Genomic DNA, 22,060 nt, shown 5'->3' on the forward strand with positions numbered 1-22,060 from the left:
CTAGTTCATTTCTGAAGGCACAGCAAGATTATGTGGGCAGCCAACCTCCTTTGGCCCCTTACATCAGGATCTCAATCTCCTGTGACATTTGATGTGAAAAGCCTTCCATGTTTTGCCACCTGTAAACTTTCCATCACTACCTTTCAATAAAGATAGCTCTTACATGAGGAGTAAAATCAAATTTCTAACTTGCAAGTGTCTAAGGACCACAATTACATTACCAGAATGATGCCTATCTCCATTAGACAGGCGTTATTAGATGATGTTATAGGTCTTTAACTCACATCAGTGCCTTCTGCAGGGTGTGATGTATACCCAGGGGGTGAGGACGTGTGAGGCTGGCTCATGACAGGGCCTCCTGTTACCCTGCCATATAGCAAGCCACCTTCAGGGGAAAAGAACCTCAGAATCACCTTCCCAGCATCCTGTAGTGATATAGTACTGTTCTCTTAACCAGGCCAAATTAAATAATTCACAGGAGTAGCTTTCTATTTTTACATTCAAAAAGAAATGGCTACAAACACATAACCATTCCTTGGATCAGGTTAAACACGAAACTCCTATTCACAGTGCTGACTGGTCAAAGCCAATGAACTGAATTTTACAAATAATCGATCAAGTAAGATATCACAATTTTAAGAGGGAGGGAGGGAGGGATTCTCAGCTGAATTTATTGTCGGCTTTAATTGGAATGCCAGCTTTCAGCTAAGGACAGGTGTGGAGGATTCAAAATAGGTATTCAAGCAGCAAAGACGTAGGATCTCAGAGTCATCTGTACGCACCTGACAAGCTTCAAAAAAAAAAAGAATAAATGAAAATGTTGTACGTCCTGGACTGTATTTCTTAGCTGGACTAATATATCAAGAAATGAAGCACATAAGACTTGCATTCTACAGAAAGGGCATTTGTAGCCTGTGACCACTCGCTGACAAATGTTTGTCTTCTGCAGTGATTTATTTTCCTTTGCAAGATGACAGTTTACTAAATCCCTCAAGAAGACCACTAAACTGGTACTTGGAACTTTCTGACATTTGGGACTTCAATAAATAGTTGTTGATTGCTGGTTCAATCATGCATCTTTCTTTAAATTTTTATAGAGTCCTGCAGAGCATAATGAAGCCCTTTAATATACTAAGTTAAGTGCTTTGAAAAAGAATAAAATAAAATGTGTTCTCCTTTCTTCTATATGAGAATGGAAAGAGAAGAGAGGCTTGACTTTCTACTCCTGATGAGATTTTCTTTCCAACTTAAACCTTCAAAATCATTTTTGAAACGTATGTGCCCTACCCTATAAGCTGATGAATATAAAACTGAATTTATTCTGTTTGTATAGTAATTCAGATAACCCATGTCAAGCACACAGGCAGAACTGAGTTTCACTGTGCTCCAAAAGTCATGTTATGCTACTTTTTCAATAGGACTAAAGGCTCTGTCCTTTTCCAAAGTTACAGTGCAGAACCACCAGCACCAACAAAATTACTTATAATCACCTGTTGGAGGTAAGCTGAAATCCATTCTTTTCCTTCTTCCTCTTCCTTTCTTTCCCCCTCCTCCTGTGATTCCTTCTTGCCCTCCACAAATATGTGTTGAATCCCTAACTTTATACCCTGTCAGTGCTGGAACTGGGGATAAAATATGAATTGGACAATTGCCATTCCAATGGGTTCAGTAAGGAGAAATGACTCTTAAATGATCCCATTGGTATCACCAGGAGAGATCAGGAGAGAGAGAGCACATGTGGAATATTGGGGGCAAGCATTTAAAAGTTGTCCACTACTAAATACCTTGTTTGCATTCTAAGGAGATTTGATTATCACATTTTGTCCTGATTTCATGTTTCTTGGCCAATAAACTTTTACAGCCACATTATCCACTGCATCCTTTTTCTGCCTGAAGGCTGCAAAGGAGAGCGGGTGTGCATTTCATAACAACTAAGGCAGACACCCATACAACCTAATTTGAATCAAAAGAAAAGAACCAGGTGGAAGGTGGATATTCTCTAGGTCTTCTCTGCCTTATTTGCTATATGTGTTAAGGCTGAATGTCTTTAATTTGAAAAAACCCTATAGTCAAAATTAAACATGAGAGTCTTATCTTGAGCCTGGCATCAAAAGTGCCATTACCTCTGCAGTGTTCTGAAACTAGATATGGGTGGCTAGGCTGGTAAATTTCCAGAGACTTAATGCATGGCAGAAGCATCAGATATAAGAGAAACAAGACTTGCTAGTTACAGCAGTTTAGGCCTATTGGCAGGATTTCTGAAATAGCTCGCTCACACCAAAGGTTTCACAATCAGCCTTCCAAATCCTGCCAGAAACCAAAAGGTCCCCATGTCTTACCTATCTGCTCCAGCAAACTCCCAGCTATGACAATCATCAACATTATCACTGTCAAACATTTACTGAGCTTTTAGAGGGAGCTAGAGGGACTATCTCTGAAGAGGCTGGTGGGATGTTCCTCTGTGATCACCTGCCCTTAGTAGCTTTGAAGGGCATGACCTACGCTGTTGGGTCAGTAATGCAGGGACACATTAATGTCTGCTGCTTTTTGAAAACATCAGAAATACTTACCATACCTTTTTTTGAATAAGACATGTTGGAAAGCCTGTCAATATCTGTTGAGCATGTAATTTGACCAGGTACTCTGCTAAACGCTCTTCATGTATTATCTCATTGAATCCTAAGGCGACGCTTTAAGGAGGTTTTAATTTGGCTATTTCCACTGCACTGATGAGAAAAGTGAGGCTTACATAGATTAAGTTCCTTGCCAAGGTGCCAGAGCTGTCAAGTAGGGAAGGCAGCTCCAAGCCCGAGCAGACAAAATCCAGAGCCAAGCTCCTAATCACTAATGCTAGCTCCCTAGATTCTGATAATTAGTGAATTACTGGAACTGTCTGGTGTTGAACAGATGAAGAAACCAAAGTTCAAGAATGCTGAATAATTTGACAGAAAGCAAAGGACTTTTATTTTTTTGAGACAGCACAAAAACTAGAACTCAGACCTTCCACCCACCCACCTAACGATCTTTTGAGTACTCCACACTGCCTGTCCCATTCAATTCATGGCATCAACTGTTGACAGGATGACTGTGTAGTATACAGTGATGCATAACAGAAAGGGGCATGGCCTTCAGCATTTCATTTTCCTCTTGGTGACGCTATGAGGAAGTGATAATGACACACGCCCTACCTACTACAGGACACAGGAAAGTAAGACCAAATGAGTGCTTTCAGACTTAAACATGAGTTACAACAATGACAAGGAACATGAAACATGGTTCCCATCTCCAAGTGTCTCACTTCATACCGTACTTTCTCTCTGGCGGTGATTAAATCTAATCTTCAGGTATTCCAGTAGGCTCCACTGCAATCTTAAATAATATGAATCTTTTAGACATTTCAGGGAAGAACCTCTACACACATGCACCCAGTCCACACGTCTCTCCATCCATAGAGTGGTAATTCGTCAAACACAGAAAAACCAACAACACACTAAGATCCTATTATGTATAATGCTTTTCATCTCTTATGGCATTTAATATTTATAAGAACACTAACAAAAATTAGTATCTTCATTTTATAAAAGAGGCTTAATAAGATGTATAATTTGCCCCCAGTTTCACAGTCAGTTAATAGTACAGTTGGGATTCAACTCCGGCCCACCTAATTCCACACTGAACCACCATGGTGTACTTGAGATTCCCTCTGTGTGTGGTGGTTCTTGGATGTGCCCATGACCACAATGAACCACCCCTCCCAGCCCTTCCTATTAAACAGGACAAGCAGAGATGACACTGAAACCTCTATTGCTGTCACCTGGGCTTTACAGTTAAATTTTGGAGTAACATGAATAAAGCAAACATTTCATGTTTTTATGAATTCCCAGTAACTATCCATTGGAGAAGGGTAAGAGCTACTGTATGCAGAAAAAGAGATTCTGGGAGGTTCTCTCTACCAGTGATGTGCCTGGATCTTTCTTAAGCTTCTGTCCCCTGGACCCCATTTCCTAACTTTTCCAAACAACCCTATTCCTTACATCAGTTATTACCTAAGGGCCCTGTTCACCACAGTTCACAGATACCAACTACCACTCCTTCATGTGCAACGTGCTCTTAATTTTGTTTTGTTTTGTTTTTAAGATTTTATTTATTTGAGAGAGAGAGAATGAGAGAGAGAGAGAGAGCACATGAGATGGGGGGAGGGTCCAAGGGAGAAGCAGACTCCCCGCTGAGCAGGGAGCCCGATGTGGGACTCGATCCCGGGACTCCAGGATCATAACCTGAGCCAAAGGCAGTCGCTTAACCAACTGAGCCGCCCGGGCGCCCCGTGCTCTTTAATTTTGAAGAAAGAAGGATATGGGACTTGAAGTTCAATCCTTTCATCTTCTCGTTAGGAGTCCCAGTAAAATGGTCGAGTCAGAATCAAACCTAAACTACCATTAAATAAAATTAGAGATTTCCTCTGGATATCATTATTTACAAGTCTCTCTTCCATCGCTTAAAGACAAAGAATTATCTGAATAGTTATTTTTTTTTTTCCAGGAAGATACCGACTATACATTTTCATAGAAATTCTGGTAATGGGGCTCCTGGGTGGCTCAGTTGGTTAAGCGACTGCCTTCGGCTCAGGTCATGGTCCTGGAGTCCCGGGATTGAGTCCTGCATCGGGCTCCCTGCTCAGCGGGGAGTCTGCTTCCCCCTCTGACCCTCGCCCCTCTCATGTGTTCTCTCTCTCTCACTCTCTCTCGCAAATAAATAAAATTTTTAAAAAAAGAGAAATTCTGGTAATGATTTAGAAATACAAAATCACAGAATAGGAGGGGCAATGTCGACTCAGCTTGTTTCCATGCCTATCATGAAAATACCAAACTTAAGCTAAACCACCAGGATAATTATTCTTGTTATTTCCATCACTAATAAAGGGAATGCTACAATTTTCCCATGAACCTCTTCTAGATTTCCAGAGTATTTTGCATAAGGAGATCAGTATCACCCAAGAAAAGTATAATCGAGGGTAAGTTCCAATACCTGTTTATTAAAGGTTAAAAAAAAATCATGCTGTAGATCTTTTTTTATCTTCTAACATTGTGTTTCCAGTCTATGGATAAGCCTTGAAACGGAAATCTAGGTAAAGGCTAAAACACCACTGATTTTTCACCAAGAAAGAAGTCGATAAATATAATTTTGCATGGCTGTGGTGTTTTGATACGAAAAACACCTTCATAACTGTGGATGACACTAATATTATGTAGAAAAAGAAAAAAAAATATTCATTAGCCAGTTATAATTACATTGGTCATTCAGGCTAAATGAATTGTGTCTCTATCACATCATATTTTTCACAATGTGGTCTGCAAAGAAATTATTTACTTAATTTGCCTATTTCTTCCCTCTTTGTCATGGCTTTCGTTTTGTTGTTTACCTGTTTCCTAATAGACATTCCCTGGGGTTCTCGGAGAGTTCATGTTCATTCTTAGAAGCTGTTATTTGAGAATTTCACCTAGTGGAAACATTCACAGCACTGTCCCCAAAGAATATATTATGGATGTTGCTATTTTCATGTTTGTAGTGACAAGCTGAAATTTAGTCAAAAAATTCTTTTTTTTTTTTTGCCTGTTGATAAGCCAGACTCCTCTGCAGGCGGTCGTTTTTAAGAGCACTTTCTTTGGATAATTCCTTTCTAATAATCCATGATACCTACTGTTTTTGAGGCAATGAGACTGCTGGAATGATTTTTTTTTCCATAAAAAGATGTAATTTTAAGAGTTTTTCATCAGCGAGTGTCCTAAGTCAGACAGAGTAATGACTATTTCTGGGGTCTTGTATCCTCTTCTGGACCCTAGAAATAAATAGTGTTATGGAGAAACTGGGTAGGAGGAACTGTGTCCTTACAGAGATCCTTTGGGGAAAAAGTAACACGGTATTACAGAACTGTTTTATCTGTGCAGGAAAAAATAGCCACTTATAAGCCACAGCATTCATATTATTTCAAGTCAGAGGGCAAGGTGGAAGGGAGGTAATGCTCACTAGTACTTGACCGGAGTCAGGCATCACCTGTTCTATTTGTCACAGTGATCCTATGAGATGCATAACATCTTTCCTTATTTAAAAATGGAGAAAGTACATACAAAGACAAAAAAATCAAAAACAAAACATGCTCTAGTTACCCTAGCTGTCTGAGGCAGAACCAGGATTCAAATCCATCTATCTGAATCCAAACTCCATGGCCTTCCATTACCCCCTGCCCCACACGTCTTTATGCAGCTCCCTTTTAAAAAGAACACAATTATGGAGATAATAAAAAACATGTGATTGCTGTATTTTTCAAAACATCCAGATGTCGTCAAAGATTCCAGCAAGCTGAAGTCTATGGTGTTGCAATAATGCAAGCATCTCTTTCAGTATAAACTAGCACATCACTAATTTGGGCTATCAAGCCTCAGTTATAAGAATCCAATTGAACATAATCAAGTTCTAATGCCTCTGATTATGTCTATCTGCTCTTGCCTAGAGGCCTGGAAAGACGACAGGTTTTACCAATATAAACAGAGGGTTCATGATGATGCTGGAATGTTCTACCTTCCTGTTTTCAAAGCAAGAGTGCACTGCTTTGACAAAGATTTCCACCAACGCAACAAAGGAAGCTTATTCCATTAAGTAAATTTAAAACTCAAATACATAAGAGTCATCTGTGCAAACCTTGTTAATATTAATTTGTCCCCTATTTAAAATCCACTGGGAAGTAGTACAGATAGAAGGAGACAAGACTTGTGCTGTAAAGGAATTTCACAGAGGTAGCTTGGGGTTAGCTACCTGAGGTCAATTTAGCACCTCCAACATTTACTGGGCGTGATCTTTGCCCTAGGGGAGCTCACAGATAGTGGAGACAGAGCACTAGGTAAAATTTTACACCACAACAAGACTATTACAAAGATAAAAGTAAGGACATACTCTAAATTTAGTTCAGAAGAGAAGATAAACTTTCTTTGGGAAGATTAGGGAGAGCTACAGAAGGAACAGCTTTGAGTAGCAGGCTAAGAAGTTTAGACTCGACCTTGTACGTAATGGAAAGCAATGTCATCATCACTGGCATGAGGAAGAGTAAGGTAACTATGGTGTGCCAGTCAAGGAAGGAAAGACATACGTAGGCCAAAATGGAACCGAAGTGCAACGGTTAGAAGGACAAGATTTTGAAAAGATGCCTAAAACCAGAGATAGAATACTTGAAAATGAATGAATGGGAGTCATCAAATATGGCTCAAAGTAGTGGTTCTAGCTAACATAGCTTGTTTAATAAAGACATACAGATTAAGTTCTTTGTTGGGACTTCGTTGCAATCAGCTCACACTGACACACACCCACACTGAAGTCCAGCAGAAAATCCAATCAGGTCAGCACTCAGAGTGGAGAGGGAAGAGTGACATGGGGTCATAGGCTGATCTGTTACAGATGCATGTGGTCCAGACAGGCCAGGCAGCCATTCCTGGTAGGAGCGACACGAGTATATTTACATTTTTTTCATGTGGCCTGATCATTTCTCAGTTGAAAACTTCAGATAGCAAATGTTTGGTTCCACCTAATTCAGCCGAATTCAGACCGTCACAGACAGAAATGCCGCAGAATTTCCCGAAGGGCCAAACAGAGCTAGTGTTTTCATGTGGTCATGGAGCTGGCTGGCCACGGGGCCATTCACCAAACTGCTCCCATGCCTGGGCAGAGCCTGATTTCATAACTCCATCAATGAGCTCATCTAGACTGACTCTAGTATGCCACCCACCCAGAGTTGCCTCATGACACATAAAGGCCATATGGGGACAGAAGGACACAGAAACACCTGTAGCCATGGTCTAGCTGTCTAAAGGGAAATGGGGGAAGTAAGGAGTGGGAAATAAGGAATTAAGGCAGCATGGATAATATTCATATGGAATTAGGAAGGACAGATAATTGGGAGGTCTTCACTACAATTCTTGAATTTAAAAAATACAACTTTGCTACAGGCAGAGATGAGTGCATTGGTATAAAATACGGAAAGGGAGGGATGGGAAAGGAAGGAAGCAAGGAAGGAAGGAGGGAAGGAAGGAAGGAGGGAAGGAAGGAAGGAAGGAAGGAAGGAAGGAAGAGAAAGAAAGAAGAAAAAGAAAGAAAGAAAGAGGGAAGAAAGAAAGAGGGAGGGAAGAAAGAAAGAGAGAGAGGGAGGGAGGAAGGAAGGAAGGAAAGAAGAAAGAAAGAAAGAAAGAAAGAAAGAAAGAAAGAAAGAAGAAAGGAAAGAAAGGAAAGAAAGAAAGAGAAAGAAAGAAAGAAAGAAAGAAAGAAAGAAAGAGAAAGAAAGAAAGAAAGAAAGAAAGAAAGAAAGAAAGAAAGAAAGAAAGAAAGAAAAAGAAAGAAAGAAAGAAAGAAAGAAAGAGAAAGAAAGAAAGAAAAGAAAGAAAAGGGAGGGATGGCCAAACATCATATTCAACAAGGTGAAGACTTTAAAACACATTTGTGCTTCTTTTCAAACCACCAATGGAGAACAAACAGCCTTTTCCAGCCCATTTCGGGGTCATTCTTTTTCCCCAATAAAGTCTACAGCCTGAGCAATCACACAGATCTAGAAAAGGAGAGAATCTGACCTATTTATAACACAGTCAATTCTCCATTATTTCCAGACTCTCTCAGAGGCCACTAGCTTTATGCTATTATCTGCTCTCTGGTCATTTCATCGTCCATTATCACCTCCACAGGGAAAATGAGGTGAAAATCAATTCATTTAACTATTTATTAGTAGTGCTGCTAAAGGAAAAAGTGGAGAGTGTCCTCTGCAAAACAAATACCCCACAATCTGGCACTTATCTACAGACTTTCATTAGTACAGAAAATAGGATCACAATTGTCACACTTTATTTTCAAACTAGTGATTCTTCCCTCTTCCCATTTTACAGAAACACCTGGAGAGACCCAAGAACCTTTTTCACTCAAAAATGGCAAAGAGCAAATAATGACTTCTTACATAGTTCTCTACTAAAAAAATCAAATGCAAAAAAGTCGTGTCACAGATTACCTACTGGACCATGAACAATCTCTGAATTCAGATTTTAAAGATATGGAAAAATAAATGCAGAGTTAATTTTGGAAATTACTCAGTGCTCAGCTATCCTATAAAGATAATTAATAGCTACAAAATAAGGTAAGCAACCTGAGGCAATTCTCTCCACTTCAGTTTCCCTGTGTGTAAAATTGGGTTATGAGCAGTATTACTAAACAGGACCTACTTTATAGGGTTTCATGAAAATTTAAATGTGATAATATACATAAACTGTATAAGTAGCACTCTAAATAAACCTTATCTATGATCCATACTTTTATGGAGTGTTTAATACTACTGCTATTATTATTATTATTATTATTATTATTATTATTCCCCCAGATGAGACTATGGTCTTGCTGATATCCAGTGTGATTTAGGAATAAGGACAGCATACTGTTTCTAAACAGTCCCATAAATTAACATTATAAGATCTTCTGGGTGGTGTTCTAAGCCTCTTATATTAAAGCACAGTGGCTTATCAAAAATCATCTCAGGTGTCATTCCGTGTATTTCCTATTGCCATTGAATGTGTTGCCAACATAGCAGACAGCTCAGAGGGAACCAAAGGTTAAGGGAAAAGCATATCAAAATATGCTCCACCATCTTCTACCTATTTAGCCCCTGGAAATTTTGCATACACCTGGCCCACATGCATGCAAGTCATCTCTGTTCATCAGTGGATAATTCACAATGAAAGTAGCAAAGTATTGTTAAAATTATCTTTTGGAGAAGAAGACAGACTGACCACATTAAACAAAAGTAAGTTTAGAATTTATTGTACCCTTCAAATATTTTTCAATGTGTACATCATGAAGACTAAGGTGGATCCTGCTTTGTGGAGACAGAGTGACTAAGAAGTTATGATTTCTAGTCTTCTTTTCTCCTCTCTGGAGAACCCTGGCTGCTCAGATTTCTCCATCAGGAAATAATGTGCCATAAAAGCAAAGGGTAAAAAATAAAAAAAGAGTGCAAATGCACAAAATTTTCATGAGTTCTTTGCTTTGCTCTCTTAATTATGCCAAGAAAGATACACAAAGTTAATAGTATGAGTTAAATTTCTCATCCTATGGTTAACCACATCTGTGTGCACAACTACTTAACTGATGGTTTCACTCGGTGCCAAGAAAGATATATCATCAAGTGGAATTATTTCTTCTTTAAAAAGATCCTCCAGTGTAGCATCTGAATTGCCTCATGTGTGGTTTGGAGTGCTTGATGCTGATCAGGGTTGGGTTAACCAGCAGGCATTTACCTGGCAAACCTGCTTAGAGGAAGGCAGAAAGGGGTAGTTGTATTTTTTTCCCCATTGGGCAACCAATCTATGGGATTAGAGGAAGGAGTCCCAAGAAGATTGTGAATCTTCCTGTCTTCCAGGATTGGCCAGCTCAATTATGCATTTATTCATTCAATTGCATTTATGTAGAACCTGGTGCATTAGGCATTATTGTCAACACTAGGGAGATGGAACGAATGAGCCAAGGTTCTTGGAGTCCAATGGAAAAGACAGATTAGAACAGACACATTACAATACAACATGAGCAGGGAAATAATAAAGGTATAAACAAAATGCTGTAGAAGCCCAGAGAAAGGAACGAGTAATTTTGACTAGGAGGGAAGGTGAAATTCATGTGGGTCTTAAAGGAAAAGAATTTGCCAAATGGAGAGCTAGAGGTCATATTCTACATAAAGGATAAGCAGCATGGGAAAGGCTAAACATCAAAAGGCCATGCCTTATCATGAACATGGGTGCAGGAGATGGGCGCTTGAAAATGAGGCTTGAGGGGCGCCTGGGTGGCTCAGTCGTTAAGTGTCTGCCTTCAGCTCAGGTCATGACCCCAGGGTCCTGGGATCGAGCCCCACATCGGGCTCCCTGCTCAGCGGGAAACCTGCTGCTTCTCCCTCTCCCACTCCCCCTGCTTGTGTTCCTTCTCTTGCTGTGTCTCTCTCTGTCAAATAAATAGATAAAATCTTTAAAAAAAAGAAAAAAGAAGAAAAGAAAAGAAAGAAAAGAAAAGAAAAGAAAGAAAAGAAAAGAAAAGAAAAGAAAAGAAAAGAAAAGAAAAGAAAAGAAAAGAAAAGAAAATGAGGCTTGAGTGATGGTTTGAGACCCAGAGGGTCATGTCTCACATGTCCTGATAACAAGTTTGGATGGGCCTTATCCAGAGCGACAGGGAATCTGAGTGGTAGATGGCTAAAGTAATATAATTTGTTTTTCAGGAGAGTAACTGTGGGGTTACCAAAATCAGTACAGTGAGTAGTGTAATGGACACAGATGCCTGGTGGCGGCATCACACAGGAGACTGTGGCTACCGAGAGAGAAGGAAGCCCTGATGTCTGGCCCCTGAGAAGGTTCTTTACTAGAACAGTTGGGTTACATAAAGCAATACTTCCTATGTGACAAAACACATAGAAAAAAAAAATACTGTCAGAAATTCACAAATAACTATAAACCAGAGTTTATAAAACTACTGAGTCTCTGGGTCAGAAAAATTTCTAAAAATCACGGAGGTCAGTAAACTCCAATCCTGGAGGGTTTTATGCATCCACATTTCCAGGCTTCTTCATGGGCTTAACGAATCAGAACCTCCAGGCCCAGAGCCCAGGAACATGGGTTTTTAAGCAACTTCTCCAGTTGATTCAGACAGATGAGTCAAGTTTGGAAGAGGGTGTCCCTAGGTGGATCTATCAGATTTACTGATGAGCAAGGGTGAGGTCTTCTTTGAAATAATATCCCAAAAGCCAAAACAGCATGGTATTTGGCACACGGTAAGGATTCAATTTTTGTCAAATGCCCGGTTACAAGCGCGTGACTAGAACGGATGTCTGTTGCACATTCCTTCGGGACTCAGAGGTTATTAGACTTCAGTTTTAAATTCCACTGCTGTCAGCACTACTGGACTTGTCCCTTACCTATTTGAGTAAAAGAAAATTTTTTAAACCATTTCTAAAGAATTTTAATCTCTCTTACATGTTTTAAAGTAGCAAAACAAGGTCTTATTGTTTTACGCTGGGTGGAATGTTGGGTTGGAAGCTACTTACTAAGATGCTAACACCTTACAAAATATACCCTAGTACCTGCTTCTCTCTGCCCCAATCTGATTAATTATATGTGTATATAGTACATTATATATTACGTGATCTTACCAGGAAAAGCTTCTGCGCTTCTGGAGTCGGAGGTCAGGGACATGCCTAACATCTTGTTAAGTATAACTTTCTTATAGCAATAAATTTACAGATTCATAGTGGAAACAAAAAACCCTACATTTTAATTGTTGAGTAGAAAGCCAAAAAATTATACTATGTAGTCACCCAATTACAATGGCAAATGAAAAATAACTCCAGCATCGTGTATTTTGACCAGTGCCTTTGAGTTCTCTATTTGTTCAGAGTATCTTCCACAGAAGCCGTTAGAAGTCCCTTTACTTAAATTAACTGAAAATTACTTTCTGAAAGAAATATTTCCATGTTAAACTGATAATCCAATAGCATCATTCCGATTTGGACATCTGTCATTATACCAGCAAGGTACAATCATTCTCTGAGTACAAACTAAGAATTATATAAATATAACAATAATTTACATGTTAATCTTCTACAATAAGATACTTGCGTGACTCTGCCAAGAGTCATGTGTGAGATGAATTGCGTGAAGCAAGAATTTAAAATTCATTCTGATAAAAATCTCGGGACATTAGCAAAGACATAATAACCACAGTTTGGTGCGCCCAGTGTCATAGTCTAGACACAGGACTTGTTGCAAGCTACAGGTATTGGCCACCCAGGGAAGGGTGCACAGAGGTGGGGGTGTGTGGAGAAGTACTCCTCAACTGTCAAAGCCTGTGTTTTCAATGAACAATAGCAGTAACAACGACAACAAACTACAAGTTAGACAGGACCTGGTTGACACCACTTTCTGATTCCCCAAACTGAGATGTGTCCTCTTTTCTGTTCGCCCTCCTTTCTCCAGCCCCTATCACACAAGCAGCCTGCTGTATACCACTAGCTCTGAGCTCATTCTACCACTGTGCGAAGTGCTTGTTTCCCTTGCTGTCCTTTTCATGCTCTGTTTCACGCATAAATATTGGAATTTTATTTTGCAGAAGAGGCTGTATCCTATTAGTGAACAGGTTCAAGGGGTCCAAAGCCTTTTGGGGGATTCCAGAGAAATGGCAAAGATATTTGTTGAAGGGGAGAGTAACCTAATGGAATTATTATCATTTCGGAGAGAAAAGAATCTGTAGTCAGCATTTATTAAGCCTCTACGGTGTGCCAGATAGGCGGACATTTTACATAATTATCTCAACCCTCCGAAGAACAGCTCTGTGAGTATAGAATGCTTTTTCCCATTTTAGACTAGACACAGAGATTAAAAGACATTTAAAAATTTGCCCAAGTTTATCAAATTAGCAAGTGACACAGCCAGCCTGAGAACCTGAGACTATCCCTCTCCCAACATAAAGCTTTCTTCATCAATACTATGTATTCCTGGCACAATTAGGATTGACTGTCCTCAGTCATGTACAAATCAAATGCAATTAGGTTTTGTGCCTCCCTCTCTCCTCCCCAGCCTAGACAGCCTCAAGTGGAGGGATCCTGCATTACCACTTGCCTCTCCAATCTTACTCTGTGCCTGGCATACAGCAAGTGCTAAAAATCACCCCTTGGATGAATGGAAAAGCTTTCTTTATCATCTGATGTATACCCTTTGCCTCTAAAGGAATCACATCTCCTTCATGAGTACCAAGCCATTCACACAAAAATAAATTCCCTCGTTGCATTTTGTGCTTTTCTTTATTTAGAGTTTCCTTAGGACCTATTTGGAAAAGAAAATGAACAATTAAAAATAACTTGGCTATTTCATTCTTCTATTCTGTTAGGAACATATGGGCTACATTAGCACCACCAAGCTGAAGAATATAAAAAGCACCCCCTCCCCATGGTATCTAAGTTTTATACTTGTTTGTGCCTTTTTAACTCCCCACACATATACCTCTAGACTCTTCTGGTTTTATTAGTGGAACTCTTCAGAGTAGCGGCAAACATGTTTCTTCTTCAAATATTATTATTGTATCATTCAGCACTGCCAGAACAAAAAGCACTCATTAATTTTGCCAAACTACAAAAGTAATTTGTCATGTAAAAACAGAATTATATGGCCAGGTACTTTACAATGCACTGCTAAAGTTCTCATCAACTTGGGGGGGGGGGGGCGGGGCAAGTGTCAGAACTTTGGCAACTAGTAAGTCAGAAACAGAAAAGAACACTATTAAATACACACTGTCATACATTCAAATAATGGATAAAAACATTCTTCTGATCAAGAATCACAACCTAATCATACATTTTATAAATACACTTCACATATGCATGTGTTTTCTGCAAGCTTCATTTAAGCAACCATAAAATGATTAAAAATTAACCTTTACAAAGGTCTACATGTATATAAATCAAGAAAATAAAATAAACATGCTCACTCTTGGAACATTTAAAATTGAAACTGTCTCAGATTGGACAATTATAAAAATGCAACTGAAGGAAGTATGCAAAAATAAGCTGTCAAAAGAACTGTCCCACAAGGGTTTTGTGATACTAACAAAATCAAAATAAGGCCAAGCTTTGGGGAGTATGTCGATGTCATAATAAATCAAGTCTTTCCATTCACTGAGAATGAGTTCAGGAGGTTTGCCCTACCAAAGAGGTAGTCTTTTGCATAGCCCGCCTCATGTTGCAAAACCAAAATTTTAAACATCATCATATATTCTATTAATGGCTTGTGTTTTTGTGAAAGGTAACTTGGATGACTCAAGTATAAATCCAACCAAAAAGAGAAACAACCTTACTGCAGGAATGTGGATGGTTTCTTCCCAAAAGAGCCCCGGTGGAATTCATCTGTGATAAATTCACTTTCCAACATCAAGCCAGCCTGTCAAGGATGGAAAGTTTGGCCCTTGCACAGATCTCACCCTAATTACCCTTGATCCTTGAAAAGAATACTTTCATCAAAACAGAGCAAACTTACAAAAGAAGACAAGGCCCCATTAGATGAATAGAAGAAATGACGTAGAGGACCACCAGACACTTGACTGCTTGGGTGATGTCCCATTACTTTCACAAAAGCCAAAGCTCCTGGAGGGCAGAGCACTCTAAGATCCAGAACTATCCTGGCATATGACAGTCCTGTGGGGACAAATGTTATCAATTTGAATAATGCATCTTTATAGGAATATAACATTGTATGATTATCAAGGTATTTTCCCACACATTAATCTCATCTGACCCTGCAACAACCCTGTTGAACTCTGCAGAAAGGAAATTAAGTCTCCAGGAGATTAAGTAATTTGTCCAAGGTCATAAACGTACAAAGGAGTGTGCTGACATGAGAATGCAGGTTTTCTTTATATAAACACATATTTTCTTTCCTCCAAAACAACCTCCCTACTGCTCACTCCCTACCACAGTTAGGGTCCAAAATCACAAGGCCTACATCATAAAATTATACTCATCCATAACAGGAAAACTTGTATCTACTCTAACGGTGGAGAGACAATGAAATGCTTTTTTTTTTTTTTACAACTACATATTTATGTGATTGAAATAATGGTTACTATTTTAATAAGAAATCCAACTGATCATTTCGGATAGGTTGGTAAAGGAAGAAACTTATAAACTGTATCTGGAGAAATCGAACATCTGTGATTAAATGTAACATTCATCATTTTGGGCAAAGCCCAATGGTCTCAGGGAGATCTCTGAGCATATGTAGGTATCCTTCAAATTGTCGGGCTCTGGCTACCCAAGGAGAGGCCAGGCTAATAGGGCTTTCTCAGACCAACTCACAGAGGCAGTTGTGAGCCATAAAATCCTGCATGTGATAATTGGGAAAGGTAAGAGAGGAGGGGGTAAAGGCTAGGTATGGATCCATTTCATCCCTCGGGGCATACAGAGAATTTCCCAGCAGCTCCGTGGCAAATGCTTATCGAGTCTATTCCCATAGACGTCATCTCCTCTTTATCTGTGAGGGATATTAGGATCCCCTGCATTATTTCCTTCTTCAAAATATTTCAGCCCGAGTTCTGGAGCCAAGTGGGAGAGGAAACTATCACAGAGGCTATTTTGACACTGGATTTCATGAAAAGTGACGCCCATAGGCAGCTGGGGATAAGTGACACCAGCACATGGACCTATTTCGGGACTGATATGAGTCTAATGTTTTCCATTCAGCTTATGACCTCTGTTGACTTCAAGGGACACTATATTTGTGAACAGACTTTGGGAGCCGCTGTTCTTTTACTCCCTGTTAAAGGGGGTTTCAATATTCCAAGGACCTAATAACCACCTATGAGCTTTGAGACATGATGGTTTTTAGTGGGTTTAAATCCAAAAGCCTAAATAAATAATAAATAAATAAATATAAATAAATCCAAAAGCCCTCAGGTTCTTAAAAGGTTCAGATGGAAGATTCCTTTATCTGTGTCTTGAAAGCTCTAATAAAAAGAACTGAAATTATCACACATGACCTGTGAACTGAAGGGGACAGAGGACCTTTTGCCATGTTTCCTGCACATTCCCTAAAAGCAGCCTGGGAAGAAAGTGAGAAAAACTGCTCAGTTCTAATGAGCACCTAATGGGTAGGAACACCAGGGATTTATTTTGTGAATGCTTCAAAAAATGGCTGAGGTCTTTAACCACTAACCTGCCAGAAAACGTGTGGCCTTATTAAGCATCAGCAGAATAACTGAACAGTGTTTGAGAATCATGAATGTGGCCTTTTTGACTTCCCAAAGTATACACGGATATTTTCTTTGACCTTCCCTTATTGCAGATCCATAAAAACGATACTGCTTTGTTCAGGAGACTCGGGACACATGGTGCTGCATGCTACTGCAGAAACACATCCCACATTAAATTAAGTTAGAGGTGGTATTTGAAAAATAAATAAATAACGGAGCTCCAATTCACTGCAAATGGTACCGGAGGCCCATAAGTGGGAAGCCTACAAGAGAAGGACTTCTTTTAGAAAGATGTTTTACAGGACTTTTTCTGCATCATTAACTCTTCTGGAATCCTGAATATACCATGATGAATTTCTCTAAAAAAAGTAGCTACTGTTTAATTTTGAATCACTTCAAAGAGCCTCAGTAGAAGGAATCAAAGAAAACCAAAAAGACCAGTAGATGTGAAATTTGCCAAGAAAGAAAAAAAAAAAAAACATGAAGGTTCTAACAGATTCTGACCATGTACTGAAAATACCACTGATTATTTTGCTAATACAGTGTTTTACTGTTCCATGCGGCTGAAATAAGTCTCTGTATTCATCGGAACACAGGATATTTTTATTACAATATTTGTGTCATAGCTCTTTAAAAGGAAACATATTTAAAACCTTGAAAAGAATCTCTGTCCTAAAATGGTTCTTGATGTGTAGGTGAGTGCATGTGTTTTACTATAAACAGATACTTAATTGGAGTTCACATTGCTTAAAAGAGTAAAAAGATACTGGTAGTCTTAGTCCTGTCCTCAACATGTAGTTCCAGGAAAAATACATAATTTTTAAAAAGCAAAGCAATTTGGAAGGTGGGGAAAGGAAAGAAAGTTGGCTGGGATATTATAATGGTTGTTTGATAATAATAATAATAATAATCATTGGTCTTTAAAAAGGTCTTTTACATAAAACCTGCCCAAGGGAAAAGAAAGAAAACCTCCTAAAAATTCCACATCCCTGAACACCACTACATCAAAAACCATCTGGAAAATGTCAGATAATGGTAACCGCCCACCTAAGAAATTCAGTAAACTTTGTCTTCAATTACCATTTAGAATAATCAACTCAAATTGAAATTTCAATTTGAAAACCCTCAGAAGACAAAGCTGGGATTAGGAATCAGATTTTAAAAGTCTCCTTAAAAGACCATCTGTTTATAGACACCCTTCTCACATCCCACCTTGTCCCTGATCTGTACCATAAGTTCACAGCAGAAGCAAAGCTGAATTTAAAGATATATATACATGGCTACTATGAAGTCTAGTTATCACATGTAGTTCTGAGCTTGTCTCAAGTTTCCCTTGTTATGTAAGCACTTAGGGGCAATAAAACTTCACTTACATTCAGCAGCATTGTGAGTCTCAAAACATTAATCTACCTGACTGCACAATCCTTTTACTGGCAGTGGATAGCCCTGGTGTTTTATTTATATTGATCATATTGTCGATGCTATATGGAATAATCATTTAGTAGCCTATTAGCCTGTAACGTTTTATTACTGTTGTTAAATATCATTACCCATACTGAACTCCATTATTAGAAAAATCGGGTTGGAAAATCTAAATATTCAGAAAGAACTACAGAGCTGTTGGTTCCCACCCCCATAATCTGCAGACTGATGAGAAGAAAAAAAAAAAAAAAACAATGAGTATCCACTTCTCACAGATAGAGGTCACTAATGGACTGAATTTGAATCACTGTAGCAGAAACCGCAAAGTTATTAAAGTAATCTAGTGAAAAATGAACTTGAATTGAAATTAAAGTAAAAATACCAAAAGATGATTCTTCATAAAGGTCTGACCTGAATAGAAATAAAATTGCATCATCTTGCCCTTTTTTGAATCTTCTAAACAATGAACAAAACCGAGAGCCCCCCACCCTTTGCTGTTTTTTAACTTCAGACACTGCTGATCACAGAAGCAGCAATTCTTCCTTGTAGGGTACAAGACTGAAGAGTCAGACTAGATCAGATGTTCACACTGAGTATCTACAGAATAAGGCTTCTGGACATACATACTTGAGGCTTTCCTGAAACCACAGCTTCAAACTGGGAAGATATAAGGTTGCTTCAGGGAGATGTGTCTAAATCCTAAATCAAACTCTCCAACAGGCCAGGATATAAATGTAACGGGCATCAGAGGAGGTTCAAATTAGATCCAGCCGGTCATAGTCAAACTCGGATAAGATCACATCATCTGAAACCTAGCATACAGGGGAAAAACCATGACTGCCTAGGGGACCTCAAGGCAGCCCAGCATGGTGTCATTTGTGAATCTACTTTCTTCTGTTAAAAGCATCCCCTGGAATTTCTAAAACTGCAGTGAAACTACTGAAGTGTTAAGACATGGGCATTTTTTTTTTTTTTTTTAAACCAGCATTCTTTCCATGCTAGGTTTGTAATAGGTTCTGCTACACGGCTAGCCCACTTCTTACAATCTCTTGTACCTACGGGCAGAGACATGGAATAATGCTTGAAATTTCATCTTCCAACCTCCTCCACTCAGATATTTGCAACTCAACATGACAGTATGGTACTGCACCTCCACTGCTGATTATTAAAAATTCTTAAATGGTTTAACCCTATCCTGTTTGGAGCTTTTGAGGAGGAGAGGAAGAAAAGTTGTATTTGGAGGAGCAATAACATCATGGTGAAATAAGCAACTTTTCATGGCATGTGTATTAACCAAAGATTCATTCTCTTCTAATACGGTGGCCTGTCAATCTTATGTACCTGGTGCATATTTCTTAGTAATTAAAAAAGAAAAACTCCAGTTCTGTTAAACACTTTAGATACTGACCTAACATTTTACATTCACACTCCAACAACCAAGTACATCCCTGGATGGATGCCAACCTGCATTCTATTACCTCAAAATGTTTGGGGATCCTTTCATTGTAGACTTAGGAAGGTCATATCACTTAAACCCACAAACAATATGGATTCTTATATGGAAGCTAGCCTACATATTAGCTTTTGGCTAGGAGAAGTTAGACATAATAAATTTAGCAATAAGCCTCTGAGCAAGGGGACATGCCCCAAAGCTCCCTGAAACCCTATATGATATAAGAGCCTCCCAGCTGAGTGGTAAGCAATAGCTCCCATTTAGATGGGGCTTTGCATAGCAAATGCAGCATGTGAAGAAATCTAATCAGCACCTTGCACTCTGCACTAGCATTTACACGGATTTGTGCTTTGCACTTGATTAGCTTACTGCAAGCTTTACAAGAGATTCCCTCCACTAAAATTAATCAAAAGCTCTTGGAGACTGCTTTCCATTTACAAGAGAAGTCAAGATGAGCTTCCAGGTGAATAAATAATGATCATAATAATGATGACAGCAGCAGCAAACATTGAGCTGCTTTGAGACTCAGCTGGGGGAAAGGGGACTGTGGAGAGTTGGGGCTGGAGTCTTTCTGTAGCTCTCTGAGGGCAAAGCAGGAGCTATTTTCTTAGTTAACCTAAGTAAGGCTGCTGTTTGGGAAACGTGACCATATTCTCTCTCTGCTGCCCCTGGCCCCAAGTGCACACACGGGACCACTTGCTCCCCCCACACCACGGTGTGTCAGGCCACTGAGAACAACCAGCCTCTCTGCAAGGCCACTAACCAACCCCCCAACACACACACACACACACACACACACACACGCACGCGCACACACACACACACACACATCAGTGTAAATTCATGTTGCCAATGGCTAACACGTTTCATCTCAGACTGCAATAAAAATGTGACTTCTAAAGTTTTTATTTTATGACGCCAGAAGGTGAATGGAAGGAGGGAGAAAGGGAAGGCTCCGGGGATGTCAAAGGGGGAAAGGTACTTTTTTCCCTTTACTTGATTCTCTCTCTCTCTCTCTCTCTCTCTCTCTCTCTCTCTCTCTCACACACACACACACACACACACACACACACATTCGCTTTCCTGCACCAGCTAAATGAGGTGGGCGAATGGGAGTGGGCTCCTATCATTTTTAAAAGATGCTGAATAGGGCTGAGTGAGCGAGAGGGTGAAGGTGAGGAGGTGAGGGTGGGAGTCAGTGAAATCCATGCATCATTTTCCCGGATTGAAGAATACTAGAAGCCCCTGAATCCACATTCTCGATTTCCAACGAGCTACAAGATGAGGCCCCAGCTAAGGCCGAGGGTTCTCATCCATCCCCAGTGGAGCCTCACCTCCCTGCACAGCTGCCCGCCTAGGGCAGAGAAGCGCCGCGGGCCCCTCTAACCTGACTGTAGATCTCCCCGCCCTAGGTGCCCATCCCCGGCATCTTGAACTTCGCCTCCTTCTTACTTTCACTCAGATCTGGCGAGCGTCAGGAAAGGCGCTGGGAAGGAGCAGGAGCTCAGCGGCGGGGCATGGAAGGAGAGGGTTGGGGGTGAGCGTTACCTGCGAAGGTTCTCGAGGTCTCCTCCCAGCCCCGGTGGTAATCTCGCTCAGCGCCGCGTCCTCCCCCAGATCCAAACTTTTGCTAGGTCCTCCGGGTGGCGGCGGCGGCGACGGTGGCGGCTGCCGAAACCCAGCCTTCTCGCCCGCAGCGTCGGGGCGCGGGGGTGCGGAGGCCGGAGCCTTAGAGCGGCGCGCGCCTCCCCGCAACGGGCCGGAGCCCCGGCGCCCTTCTCGCCTAGCTCGCTCTCGTCTTTCTCCTCTACGGAGCCGCGGCATCGTCTTCCCCCGTCCTCCGCCACCTCCGCCTCCAGGGCTCGGGCATGCCACTTTCTCTCGGCTCCGGCCGCCGCGGCGCCCGCCTCCTTTCCTCCTCTGCCTCCCCCTCTCCGCCTAGACCAAGCCACGAGTCCCGAAAGAAGCAGGGCGAGCGGGGAAGGCAGCGGAAAGAGGCCCCGCAGCGCCGGGGCTCCTCGGAGGCGGAGGACTTTGGGGGGCGGCCGGAGACCCGGGCAGGCGCTCGTCGGGCTCCTGGGAGCCCACCGCACTGAGCCCGGAGCAGGGCGCTGCGCGGGGCTGCGCGGGGGCGGGCGCGGGGCTCGCTCCAAGTGCTGCGCCGGCCCAGCGTGGGTCCCGAGGCTGCTCCGACCTCACTGCTGCCTCGATCGGATGCGGCCGGGCTAATGTAGACGCCGCGGCCCCCACCCCCACCCCTCCTGACACCCCCGGGAGATGTTTACAGTAATGAATTCGCGGGATCGCCTGCGTCGCTCCCGCGCTCCTCCTCTCCCTCGGTCCCTCGCGCTCTGGCGCGCTCCCCTTCTCGAGCCCTCTTTTTCTGCCCCC

At 41.0% G+C, this 22,060-nt stretch overlaps 1 protein-coding gene across 6 annotated transcripts in view; it reads right to left on the minus strand.

Annotated features, from left to right (window-relative positions):
• The window catches only part of FLRT2 (fibronectin leucine rich transmembrane protein 2), a 100,960-nt gene that overhangs the window by 75,835 nt on the left and 3,065 nt on the right, over positions 1–22,060 (minus strand). The window contains exons 1-4 of one of the 6 annotated variants that reach the window (XM_027571145.2): positions 21,218–21,264; positions 16,582–16,643; positions 15,084–15,241; positions 14,055–14,144 (exon numbers count right to left, since the gene is read on the minus strand). The exons of 1 other annotated variant lie outside the window; for it this stretch is intronic. The gene's annotated coding sequence lies outside the window, so the exon portion shown is untranslated. Of the gene's footprint in view, positions 1–14,054; positions 14,145–15,083; positions 15,242–16,581; positions 16,644–21,217; positions 21,353–22,060 lie in introns of those variants that run through there. 4 more of the 6 variants (XM_027571144.2, XM_027571147.2, XM_027571148.2 and 1 more) reach the window with 4 other exon arrangements.

The sequence above is a fragment of the Zalophus californianus genome, chromosome 6 (assembly GCF_009762305.2).
Source record: "Zalophus californianus isolate mZalCal1 chromosome 6, mZalCal1.pri.v2, whole genome shotgun sequence".
Lineage (NCBI taxonomy): Eukaryota > Metazoa > Chordata > Mammalia > Carnivora > Otariidae > Zalophus > Zalophus californianus.